Source organism: Lepidochelys olivacea (assembly GCF_965140295.1).
Source record: "Lepidochelys olivacea isolate rLepOli2 genome assembly, chromosome: 2".
Lineage (NCBI taxonomy): Eukaryota > Metazoa > Chordata > Testudines > Cheloniidae > Lepidochelys > Lepidochelys olivacea.
In genome coordinates, this window is record NC_140412.1 from 138,356,925 (window position 1) to 138,369,160 (window position 12,236).

The 12,236-nt window shown below is 46.2% G+C and overlaps 1 protein-coding gene across 7 annotated transcripts in view; it reads right to left on the reverse strand.

Moving 5' to 3' along the window:
- Nucleotides 1–12,236, reverse strand: part of OTULINL (OTU deubiquitinase with linear linkage specificity like) — a 41,575-nt gene that overhangs the window by 24,075 nt on the left and 5,264 nt on the right. For 2 of the 7 annotated variants that reach the window (XM_084620100.1, XM_084620102.1), the window contains exon 1: nt 12,130–12,184. The exons of 1 other annotated variant lie outside the window; for it this stretch is intronic. The gene's annotated coding sequence lies outside the window, so the exon portion shown is untranslated. Of the gene's footprint in view, nt 1–10,830; nt 10,992–12,129; nt 12,185–12,236 lie in introns of those variants that run through there. 4 more of the 7 variants (XM_084620099.1, XM_084620097.1, XM_084620098.1 and 1 more) reach the window with 4 other exon arrangements.

Sequence of the window (12,236 nt, forward strand, 5' to 3'; positions counted from 1 at the left end):
ATCCCTTCTCGTGGCTGCTACGGAGAGCACAGTTACTCCTTTACATCACAGCATAGAATTCTGGGCTCAGGATCTGAGGATCCAGAGTTCAAACTTTGCTGACCACCAATGTTTGTTTGGGAACAGTGGGTTTGGGTACAGTGCATACCTCCTCTTTTTCCAGGTGAATTGAATAAACCTTTTAAAAAGAACCCCACAAAATTTCCTTGAACAAAGGTTTTATAGTATAAAACTATTTCTCTGTCACTGACATGTCAATCTGACATGCAATGAAACACAAGTATTCCATCTTTTAGTCATTTTTCAGTCACTTGGATGAATTGTGTCACACATTGGCAGGTTTGACGGTTGAGAGAGCTATGATAGCAAAGACTCCAGTGAAATGGGGGCCATAGTACCTGAATGCAGTTTGTAGCTTCAGTTCCCTTGGAACTAACAGGAAATAGCCATACTAACAAAACTTTCTCCCCTTCTTCTATCAGAAACACCATAAGTGCTAATTGCTTCCTCAGTATCCGAAGGTAATGGTGATGGGTATGGGACAGGATGGTATCAATAACTGTATTCACCATATGGTAAAAGTAGCGTTCAGTTTAAATTGTTCAAGTCTTGGCTTTTATATGGAAATGGGCATACATATTGAGACTGAGACTAGAGTCAAAAGGTCACACAATATACAACAATTTCTGCAGTATTTTGGCCCAATACTTTCAGGAAATCCTTTGCTACTCTGCTGCCTTATAGGAGTCAAAAATGTCTTTCCCTCTGGTGTCCAGAGGCCTTTCAGAAAAAATAAAATTGTGAGGTAGCAGAGTAGCCTTTTCGTTATAAAAATACCCCAGTCTCCCAAGCTGTCCAAAATTGTAGTGTTTGGTACACTTCAGCTGCTGTTTGACATACTACCACCATATCTATACCCAGGACCCTGTTTGCTGAGAATTTAAAGTATATTTTTGAGATTTTCCCCCTGCTTGATTGCAAAAAGGAAAATGTACATAATTATATTTTTCTTCTAGGGATTCGTACAAATGAGGGTAAATTTCAGTTCATGAATCCATTCCTAATCTAGTCTCCTTGCAGAATGGTATTCCAGCAAGGACCAATAACAGGCTCAAATCCACTTCCAATCAAGCAAGGAAAAAACACAAGAGAAAGCTTCAGACACTAGTAAGTGAATATCATTATGTACCACAGAAAACGTAAACCTTCTCTAAGCACTTACCCTTAGCAAATATTATAAATACATTCCTTTTTAAAACAAACAGAAAACCTTCCTGAAATTTTGGTCATTGCCATTATTATTTTATATTACAGTAGAAGCTCAAAGATATAATCACCAGAATTATGGACTTACTGGTCAACTGGACACCTTGTGGAACCAGAAGTGACCAATCAGCCGATTTCAGCCCCAGCACTCGCCTCGTAGCTAAAGCCCCGAGCCGCAGTGCCTCTCCTCCGGCTGAAACTGGGAATGGAGCCACGATGGAGACCCAAGGCCCAGCAACCCTGCAGGGCTGAAGCTGGGAATAGAGCCACGGGGCTGCAGACCCGAGCCCCAACACTCCCCCCAGGTCTAAAGTCCTAAGCCCTGGTGCTCCTGCGGGGCAGAAGCCCGAAGCCCCTCACCCAGAGCCCTATGCCCATAGGGTCAGAAGCCCTGATTCCCCCGCCCCCACCTGCAGCCCTGCCCCTCCCTGCAGCTGCAACCCTCTTCCCCGCCCCTCATCCCCATGGCTGACATCGGTAATGTCTGTCTTGTTCAGAGTTATGGACAACCTCCATTCCTGAGGTGTGCGAAACTCTGAGGTTCTACTGTAATTCATTAGGATAAGTTCTCCTTCCGCATTCAGAGATGTTACACTCCAATCATATGCAAAGAAATTGGATTTATGTAAACTCCTATAAAGCTATTATATCAAGGAAGGTTATTATTTATAGAGGATCTATCAGTTGCTGAGGTTTATGATGAGTCAGCCTGACGCTGCTCAGGTTTGTTTTGTCCAGTCTCTGCTTTCCAAAACATACAACTTTTGAGAGTGGTGTGCTAAATCCAAATTGGCAGAGTAAAGGACTATTGAACCTATATATTAACCCTGAATGCCTTCCCACACTTAATCTTAGACGAAAGGTCCTCACCAGTATCTCCCAAGCTGTCAGCCATTCTGACACTAAGGGTATGCCTGCACTGCAGTACAATAGCTGTGGCTGGCCCATGCCAGCTGACTCAGGCTCAGGCTGCAGGATTATAAAACTGAAGTGTTGACGTTCGGGCTCGGGCTGGAACCCAGGGTCTGAGACACACCCCACTTGCTGGGTTTCTGAGCCTGGGCTCCAGTCCAAGCCCGAACATCTACATGGCAATTTTTAGCCCTGTGAGCCTGATTCAGCTTACCCAGGATACCTGTGACTGTGCCAGGGGTCTTTCATTGCCGTGTAGACGTACACGTAAGCTTGAGAAGCACTGCTCTAGACATCTGATGTGGGGGATTGGCAATTTTTTTTTCCAATGTGCGTGCAAACCAGCAGCCAATGGCTCGTGGACCGACACAGGTCCGCAGCCCACCACTTTGAGTAGCACTGGTCTAGAGTGTGAACTGTATTGCATTCTGCAGCAAATGCTGCTGCCACTGGGGAGTCCTGGTAAAACTGACACTGTCCCAGTCCTCTGAGACACTGCAGGAACAGGCTGGCAGACATATTATGGCCTCTGTCTCCAGCCAGGGGCAAAGGGCTGTGGGTGGTGCTTCTTAGTAAATAAATGTGAGTGTCTAGAGAATCACAGGTAGTTGCCTGTGTCCTGATCTCTTCTCAGGTGGGCAGAGTGTTACAACAAGAGCAATATACATACAACATAACTAGGACAGGAAACACCTTTTCTCATGTTTATTTGTACAATTCCTAACACAAAGGAGTCCTCCTGCTCAGGGCCGTCCCTCAGGGTGTGTGGGGCCTGGGGCAGAAGTGACGAATTCGTCACTTCCAGGACTGACCAGGCAGGGCAGGAGAGGCGGTGCCTCCCCAAACAGCCAGGTGTGGCCCCACCCACACTCCGCCCCCCGGGTGCTGCCGCTGGGCTTCAGGGGGCTGGGGCCACACTGCCTGCCTTCCCGGGACTGGGGAGGCTGCAGCAGCGCCACCAAGCACTGTCCCTCGGGTGGAAGGGGCAAGGTTGGGGGCTAGCCTCCCCCAGCCAGCGGGTAACACAGTGCCCATGCGCGCCGGCCAACCATGCCAGCCCGCGGGGCCAGGAGCAGTCACCCTGATTCACCATACCCTAGGGACGGCTCTGCTCCTGCTACATGACTGGGGTCCACAGGCATTATCATCATAAAAATTATAATCATGGACATGAGCGTCAGAAGGTCAAGATGTACAATAAAATGTGAGTACTTGTAAACCGAATCATAGAATAGAATATCAGGGTTGGAAGGGACCTCAGGAGGTCATCTACTCCAACCCCCTGCTCAAAGCAGGGCCGATCCCCGACTAAATCATCCCAGCCAGGGCTTTGTCAAGCCTGACCTTAAAAACTTCTAGGGAAGGAGATTCTACCACCTCCCTAGGTAACGCATTCCAGTGTTTCACCACCCTCCTAGTGAAAAAGTTTTTCCTAATATCCAACCTAAATCTCCCCCACTGCAACTTGAGACCATTACTCCTTGTTCTGTCATCTGCTACCACTGAGAACAGTCTAGAACCATCCTCTTTGGAACCCCCTTTCAGGTAGTTGAAAGCAGCTATCAAATCCCCCCTCATTCTTCTCTTCTAAAGACTAAACATCCCCAGTTCCCTCAGCCTCTCCTCATAAGTCATGTGTTCCAGTCCCCTAATCATTTTTGTTGCCCTCCGCTGGACTCTTTCCAATTTTTCCACATCCTTCTTGTAGTGTGGGGCCCAAAACTGGACACAGTACTCCAGATGAGGCCTCACCAATGTCGAATAGAGGGGAACGATCACGTCCCTCGATCTGCTGGCAATGCCCCTACTTATACATCCCAAAATGCCATTGGCCTTCTTGGCAACAAGGGCACACTGTTGACTCATATCCAACTTCTCGTCCACTGTACCCCTAGGTCCTTTTCTGCAGAACTGCTGCTGAGCCATTCGGTCCCTAGTCTGTAGCAGTGCATGGGATTCTTTTGTCTTAAGTGTAGGACTCTGCACTTGTCCTTGTTGAACCTCATCAGATTTATTTTGGTCCAATCCTCCAATTTGTCTAGGTCCCTCTGTATCGTATCCCTACCCTCCAGTGTATCTACCACTCCTCCCAGTTTAGTGTCAAATAAGGGATGTATTCAAAGGACTCAGTCACTGAGCAATCAGAACAGAAAATAAAGACACATACAATAGAACTGATTGTGACCTCTATGAGAAAATAAACCATCTGTCAGAGTACCCCATCAGCTCTCTCAGGAGAAAGAAATCAGAGCAGGCCTTGTATGGTTTTGGGCAAGTCACCTAATCTCAGTGTTACTCATCAGTTTATCCATTTGTAAACAACCATTTGTAGGCTTTAGGACCCAGAGCCTTACAGTTGAAGTGTGGCAGCTGAAAGGACACAACACAACAAAAACTGCTGTCTAGCAAGCAGACTATTAGCTTCAGGGCAATATTCATATATTCACAAGCTCAGCACACCCCACACATCCAATAAATAAAAGATTACTCAGACAGTCAGGAACCTCAACCCTAACCTAACCAATGACAGAAACAGCATTATACCGAACCAAGCCTGCTTCCTATCCATACCTACAAGCTTCTGAGAAACGGCATGCTGACTACCTGGCACCTACTGACAGCAATTTGTTCTGAAAGCCCATCAGTTTTTACATAATTAGTGATATCAATACAATTCTGGTTGTTTTTGTCTTCAGCGGCTAGTACAAGGAAGCACTCACCTTTGCCTGTGCCAGTGTAGGAAATCAATTCATTTGATAGTCTAGCTATTTTGATGACTGAGAAAAGCAAGCTTAAATTTTTTACTCTGGTTAGCATCCCAGAGGGGAAAAAATATCAGTGAGGCAGCCAGATTTGATTAGTGTGGTCTCTTCAACCCTAAAGGGACATCATTAACTTGAAATCTAGACAATTTAAAAAATAGTTAAAAGTAGTGGCAGATACAGCACCTCCACATGAGTTCTTCTCCCAGTTTTTGGTGTGCTCCAATTACATTTTTCTGTTTTTCTCTCCCAGTCATGTGAAAGATCCACACAAATAAAAAGGTGAACTGACTTGACAATATCAGAGAAACTGAAATTGACTATAAACAAAGCACTGTCTGATGCACAAAATAAACAAATAAATGTTTTATTTCCATTCTCTTAGTCACTCTTGTAATGCCAAAAACTACTGAAAGTATAAATATTTCACCTTTGTGATTTAAGTTGATGGTGTTCCTTTAACTCCTGATTGAAATACTTTGTACAATGGAATTTATTATTATTTCTAGTATATATCTGGCATCACCGTTGGTATCTGGACACCTTACAAGGATTAAATAGAGACATTCAAGATCTCCATAAAAAGAAGCCAAAAGACCATGGTCCCCTGCTGCCTCTGCAGCTTTACCAATCAGCTTAGAAACCAAGACTTAATCAGCTGGGAAGGCCTGGAAAAAGAAATGAATCTTGCAGTTCCATCTAGCAATGGATTCTAATTAAGTTTGACTCTGGATACCAAGCTGATTTTACAGGGCTGGCAGTTTGGGGAACGGGGGGTGTCTTTTTACTTGTAAACTAAGGATATTTAATATGGGAATTACTGAGAGTGAATAATATTGGAGTACTGCAATGCAGTATTTACAGAATAATTTTTCAGAACTGATCTGCACTTTAAAGCTGTATCTGGAGTTAACTATTTTTGAAAACCCAAGCTTTGAGGAACATGCCACAGCTAAAAGGAATTAAAAGAAAAACAGGAAGTGACAAGAAATGAAAACAGAACTAAAGGACATTAAACAAAGCACACAGCAAACGGGAATAACAATAAAAGGTCCCTACATGCATGGGCTTGCTTAAACCTTAAAATTTCCATGCCAGCTGTTGTAACTTTCCCTCAGTCCAGCTACCACCATCTCTGGCTGCGAGAAGCACATTAACCTGCTCACAGCATCTGTGTTTCTTGCCAGCCTGTTAGCTTTTGCTGATACCTTGGGGCAGTCAGTGGCCACTCACTCCACCCCTACTTACCTTTTATAGGATCTCTGAGGTTTCTAATCCCTTTGATCCTATGGTCTGCCTTGGGAACAGTAAACTATTCTAGCCCAGAGAGTGACAGACAGGGGGTACTCCCCATCTGATAACTGCCATTGTTTCGTTTCCTGTGGGTTTCCCCCTTTACAGCCTCCTTTGATTTAACTCCCAACTTCAGGCAGAGTCATATGAAACAGATTATAAAATATCATATGCCCCTTTGGTTAAGAAATACTACATAAATCGCCACAGCTCCTCGTTCATTTCAGCATCTAGTTTTAAAAATCCCCCGTCTTTAGTACCCTCCATGGACTGGACTCCCCTGCTATTCGGAACAGCCTCTCTCTCCTCCTACTGCCCCACAGCCTCTTCACCCCTTAGATTTGCCACTTGTTTTCAAATCTCAGCAAAAGCCATCTCTTTTCTCCCTTGTCTACATCTAATTTGTTTCCCATTGGTTATTATTTCTGCACTGCATGATTTTGTGTGATTTTAACTGATTTTATCTTAACACTGCTTTAACAAAAGGTATTCTGCCCAATTGTAAGTAAATGTGTAAATATGTATACATAAAAATTAACACAGTAGCGTGAACTTACTCTCAGAAACCCATGAAGGATGGTGGGGGAAGGAGAGCAAAAGACAATTTATAGCCATCTTGCACCAGATTTAAACTCTTTGTTCTTAGCCATGGGAAAATATAAACTGGGATTCATTGTAATGAAATTAATTAAAGAATTAGTTAATAATGCCTTATTATGGTATCTTTCTGTAAAGTGCCATGTTGTCAAGTCTGACATCAAGTGTTGGAATAATGCACATAAAATCTGTATTTGCCAAGCATGGAATCCCAGCAACGATATTTGTGAGCAAAGGTCCTTATTATTCCATACATGGATGAAAGCAGCTTCATCAGCATTGGAGTACAAGTACTCCACTGTATATCAAGTAAATGACAAAGCCAAAAGAGAGATGCAGATTGCCAAGACAGTGCTGGAAAAGGTGTCAGACAGTATCTCATATTAATGTTTTGTTTTATTAGCTTATTATAGCTCAGTTAGAATTCAGATTATGGTCTTCAGGAACAGTTATAAAGGTTTTAAAGAAGCTCCACAATTAATGTGTCTAGTTAAAGCACTTTATGAAAATATCTTTATACCAGTACAACTGCATCCACACTACGGGGCTTGTACCATTTAACTATACATTTAAATCTGTACAACTGTTGTGTGTAGCCAAACTACAAAATCACTTTGCTACTGCACCTTCTCACAGTGCTTTCAGAGCTAAGGAATTATAACCAGACATGGTTTAAAGCTGTAAACCCAAGAAATACAGACTTCTGAAAAATAATGTATTTAAAAAATAAAATGACTATATATAGTTGTAACCTTTGCGCAAGGCTAGCAGATCTCTCAAGTCCCAACATACCTGATATTTTACCATGATTGTTAATGTAGAACATTTGTGTCATTGCATAATATCATTTGCACAGCCCACTCCCACAATTCACCTACCAATAAAATGACATTAGTCACTGACAACACACAACAGAATGTGTATATTGTATACATGACGGTGTGGTGCAATAAGAAGTTTGAATGGCCACATTACTCACAATTGCCAAATCACATGATCATGCTACCTATTTTACCAAATGAACTTCTTTTCAATTCTTTGAGAGGTTTTTCTGTTTTCAACAAAAATGTATTGGCATCATCTTTTGTATTCTCTCCTCCTGAAAGCTAAATTAGTACTGTGGGTCCAGTCGCTGAGGGCTAAGAGCAAGGGGACATCTAAACTATATTTCAGACAATTTAAGACCAAATATTTTGGAACCTACCAGGCCTACAAGCAAGTGATGGTTCCATCAGAAAGCTGCAAGTCTCCCTTTTCTGTTTATAGTGGCATCCCTGGCCGATAATCTTTGGGAACTGAACCTGAGGCCTCACTCTAAAAATCATGAACCTTTGCTCAGAACCGAACAGAGGTTTGCGGGGGAGGGTGTGGGGCAAAAATATGAAATAGAGACCCCCACACACATACATCCTTCCTCCCCCCCCAAAAAAAAGTACCATGGAGATAGAAGAGTTTAAGAAGAGGGGAAGGAATGGGGGGTCAGAGATGATCCAGGCCTGTGCAGTTGCTACCCTCCCCACAGAGATGAGGGGACTCTGCCCTGCTTGTGTCCAGGAGGGGCAGGAAGTGTGCCCCCAGTCCGCCTCTCCTTGTACTTCAGCCCCGCTGATGGTGGGAGTGGTATCCCCAGCCCCTAGTCCCCACATCTGCCTCTGTATTCACAGCTCAGCGAGACTCCTGGGTCCTGGTGCAATGATGCCAAGGGCAGCCACAGTGGAATTTGGACTCAGCCAGACGAAGCAAGTCGCTCTCCGTACTACTGATTGCAGGCACCAAACCCAAGGTGTGCTGTGTGACCCTGTGCACCACTTCGCAACGGCTCTCACTCAACTTTGGACTGGCCACCCCCGCATTATTTTGGGCACCCTCTAAAATGGACCAGGTCCATTAGCTCAGGGCAGCTGCAGACCAAGATCTCTGATCTAGCCACTAGAGGGGGACAAGGAGCCATTCTATTAGCATGGGTTACACATTTTGCATGGCCAGGGAAGCTCATCCACCAAGTTGAAAGAAAATCATATTTCAAGGGTTACATAGTGGGTAAAATAAAAATAAGGGTGGTTTGAAACAGCTCAGAGATTTGGAATGTTAAAAATAATGCCACTAAAGATGCATTTGCGGACAGGAGGCAGGTGCCGATGCACAATGAATTTCAAAAGACCCTGCAATTCTTCTTCTCCCCAAGAGGAGGGCCCTGCTACTGAAGACTTAACCTAGGGCCTGTTTGTAGTAAAAACGCTTGTTACAGTTGTTTAAATTTACAATGCCTAAAGCAGTGGTCACTTTTTGAATCTAAGGGCAACCCAGGATCTACCCCACCCCTTCCCCAAAGCCCCGCTCACTCCATCACCCCTCTCTCCATTGCCCACACTTCCCCACCCTCACCCACTTTCACCAGGCTGGGTTAGGGCTCAGGAGGGGGGTGCAGGCTCTGGACTTGGGCCGAGGGGTTTGCAGTGTGGGAGGGGGCTCTGGGCTGAGCCTGGGGCAGAGGGTTGGGGTGCAGGAAGGGGTGAGGGGTGCAAGCTCTAGGAGAGAGTTTGGGAGCAGGAGGGGGCTCCAAGCTGGGGCAGAGTGTTGGGATGCAAGTGGGGATATGGGGTGCTGACTCCGAGAGGCAGCTCAGAGATGGGGAGCGGCCTCCCACCAGGCAGCACCTACCTCCAGTGGTTCCTGGTCGGCAGCAGGCGCAGCAAGGTTAAGACAGGCTCTCGGCCTACCCTGGCCCTATACCACTCCCGGAAGGGGCCAATGCGCCCCTGTGGGGGGGGCTGGGGAGCATGTGGCTCCGTGCACTGCCCCTCTCTGCAAGCACCGCCCCCGCAGCTCTCCCAGCCAATGGGAGCTGTGGGGGCAGTGCTTGCAGGCAGAAGCAGAGTGGGGAGGATGCCTTAGCAGCAGCCACACTGCAACACTGGAGATTGCAATCGACTGGGAGATCCTCTAGGACAGACCAGTCAATCATAATCGACCGATTGGTGACCACTGACCTAAAGTTAGGCACCCAAATCCATTTTAAGGCAATTATACAGAGGCCTGACTTTTAGAGATGCTGATCATGCAGATTTGTCATTGAAGTGTATGGAATATTTGGGTGTTCAAAATCTCTGAAAAATCAGACCAATTATTTATTTGCTTAATTAAGGAATTAGTTGCCTAGTTTTAGGCATGCAACTTTGAAAATGTTGAGCATAATTTCTAGCGTTTTCCCTCTCCTCCCCCAACAAGAAAACAAAAACAAAAAATAAATTCACATACCCTCTTACGTACAGTGGATTCCCAGGGAGGGGGAGGGGGAAGAGAAGTGGGGAGAGTGGTTCTAGCAATATTTTGCATGTTGGTTATGCAAATTGGCTTCTTTGTGGTGCCTCTAAAATACAAGCATCTGTTGTCCCACTGTACATCTCTATTTTAATGCACGTTTAAATTCTCTGTCTAAACATTAGCTGTTGTTAATTACAGATCTCAACTTAGGTCCTGAGAGACAAGCTCCAGAGATTTAAACACAGTTTTTAGAGCCCAAGTATAGAAATGACCAATTTTAATAGTTCACACACATTATTCCAGCTTCAATATACTGAGAAATGTGAAAACAGCTGTTCCTAGGGCTAAGGTAAAATAGTAATTATATCTTCAAGTATCAGCAATTGAGAGAATCACAATAACCACAATGGTACTGTCTGATTGAATAGCTTGCAAATTTCTTCCCTTTAACTTTCAGAAGTTAAAACTGAAAGCGAGGTAGGAGCAATTTTCACATTTCAATCAGTGAGCAAATGATTAGTTGGTCAGCAAGAGAGAAAGAGTCCAGACTCAGTCAGAGTATGTAATAAGACAGATGGACCGGCAGTAATTTACTCTAAAGCTGGACTGCTACAGCAGAAAGACAAAGTGAAAATTTATGGTTTCTGGAACATAAGAGATCAGGCAAATACAGGCACAAGGCTGTAAGGTAGTAAGCACTAACTTCACTATGACTATGAGATGTAGCTGCAATCACCTGGGAGGAGACTAAGGGGAACACGTCCATCTTTTGACTGCTCTGGTGATGTCCCCCTCAGCGTGACTTTGGAAGTCGAGCACTCCCTCCTCCTCCTTTCCCTCTGTGATGGGAGTTGAGGGCACTCAACACCATGCAAGTTTGGACGCTTATCTGTGCATCTACAAGCCAACAACCTCAGAGTGTTCAAAATGTAACATTAAAGGTTTAAAATGAAGAATTCCCATTTTCACAAAATATAATCCCTTCCTGGAATTCCTCCCCGCCTTAAACAACATGTACAAACATCCCCTTGGAACCTTGCAATATTTACAAGGCACTGTTTTCCCCCAAATCTCTGGCCTCAGTCAAATCCACTGCTGTCTCTATTAAAAGGTTCCAGCAGTATTGTGTGTTTTTTGTTTCTTAAACAGAGAGCACAATTGGAAGAAAGCTGAGCATTATTAAGTCTCTCTTAAATCTCTGTAGACACTTCAAGTATTTATACTCCTTGCCAAGGAGCCTTCAAATAACAGAGCATAAAAAGACCTATGAATATAATTCCCTATCAACAGTTCCCCAAGCTGTTGGTAGTAGAGGGGGAGTCAGGACATTACAACACATGCATGGGCCAAACTGTTTTCTTTTTTTAAAACCACAGTGGGAGGACTAATGTAAAGAAAGCTCTTTGCCCTTATCTTTTTTTCCTGGGGCATCACCCTCTGGCACCTGCCATAACAGTAGGTAGGTGAGGCTTACAGAAAACGCCCCTTGGCCTGGAAGCCAAATGCCACCCCCGGCTTGTGCCAAGAATGACTGAAAGGGGAAGGACCCGAGCCCTCTCCCCAAGCCCTGCAGGGTCCACCCTCCGCGCCCCCAGGCGCTCTCCACATCTCGTTGCCGTTCCCCTGTTTCCCGCCCTGTCCAAACCAGGCTAGAAAACCAGCCGCCCCCGGGGCAGCCACCGATCCTGCGAGAGAGGGAGGGGAAACACCACGCCCGGCCAGAGCCCAGCCCCGCTGTCGTCCCTCGCCGTGAGCCCGGGCTCGCCGTGACACCCCCTCACGCCCCAGCCGCCCACCCCAGGACGCAGCCAAAGGGGGGCGGGGGAGGGGGCATCCTCTGGCGCCTGCCACACGCAAGCGCCGGGCAGAGACCGGGGGCGGCCGGTGCAGCGCGGGCAGCGGCAGCAGCCGCCGGGCGGGGCGCGGGCGAGCGCGGAGGGGCAGGGGCAGGGGCAGGGATCCCCGGGGCGGCGCCTGCCAGGAGCCCCAAACGCCGGAGCCGCCACGCGCGAGCGGTCCCGGGAGAGCCTCTCACCTGCGGGGCCGCCGGCGCCGCCGCTGCCGGGAGTGCCGCGCCCGGGGCCCTGGGGACAGGCCCGCTGGGGAGGAGCTGCCGGCGCCGCCACTCCCACCCCCGGCTCG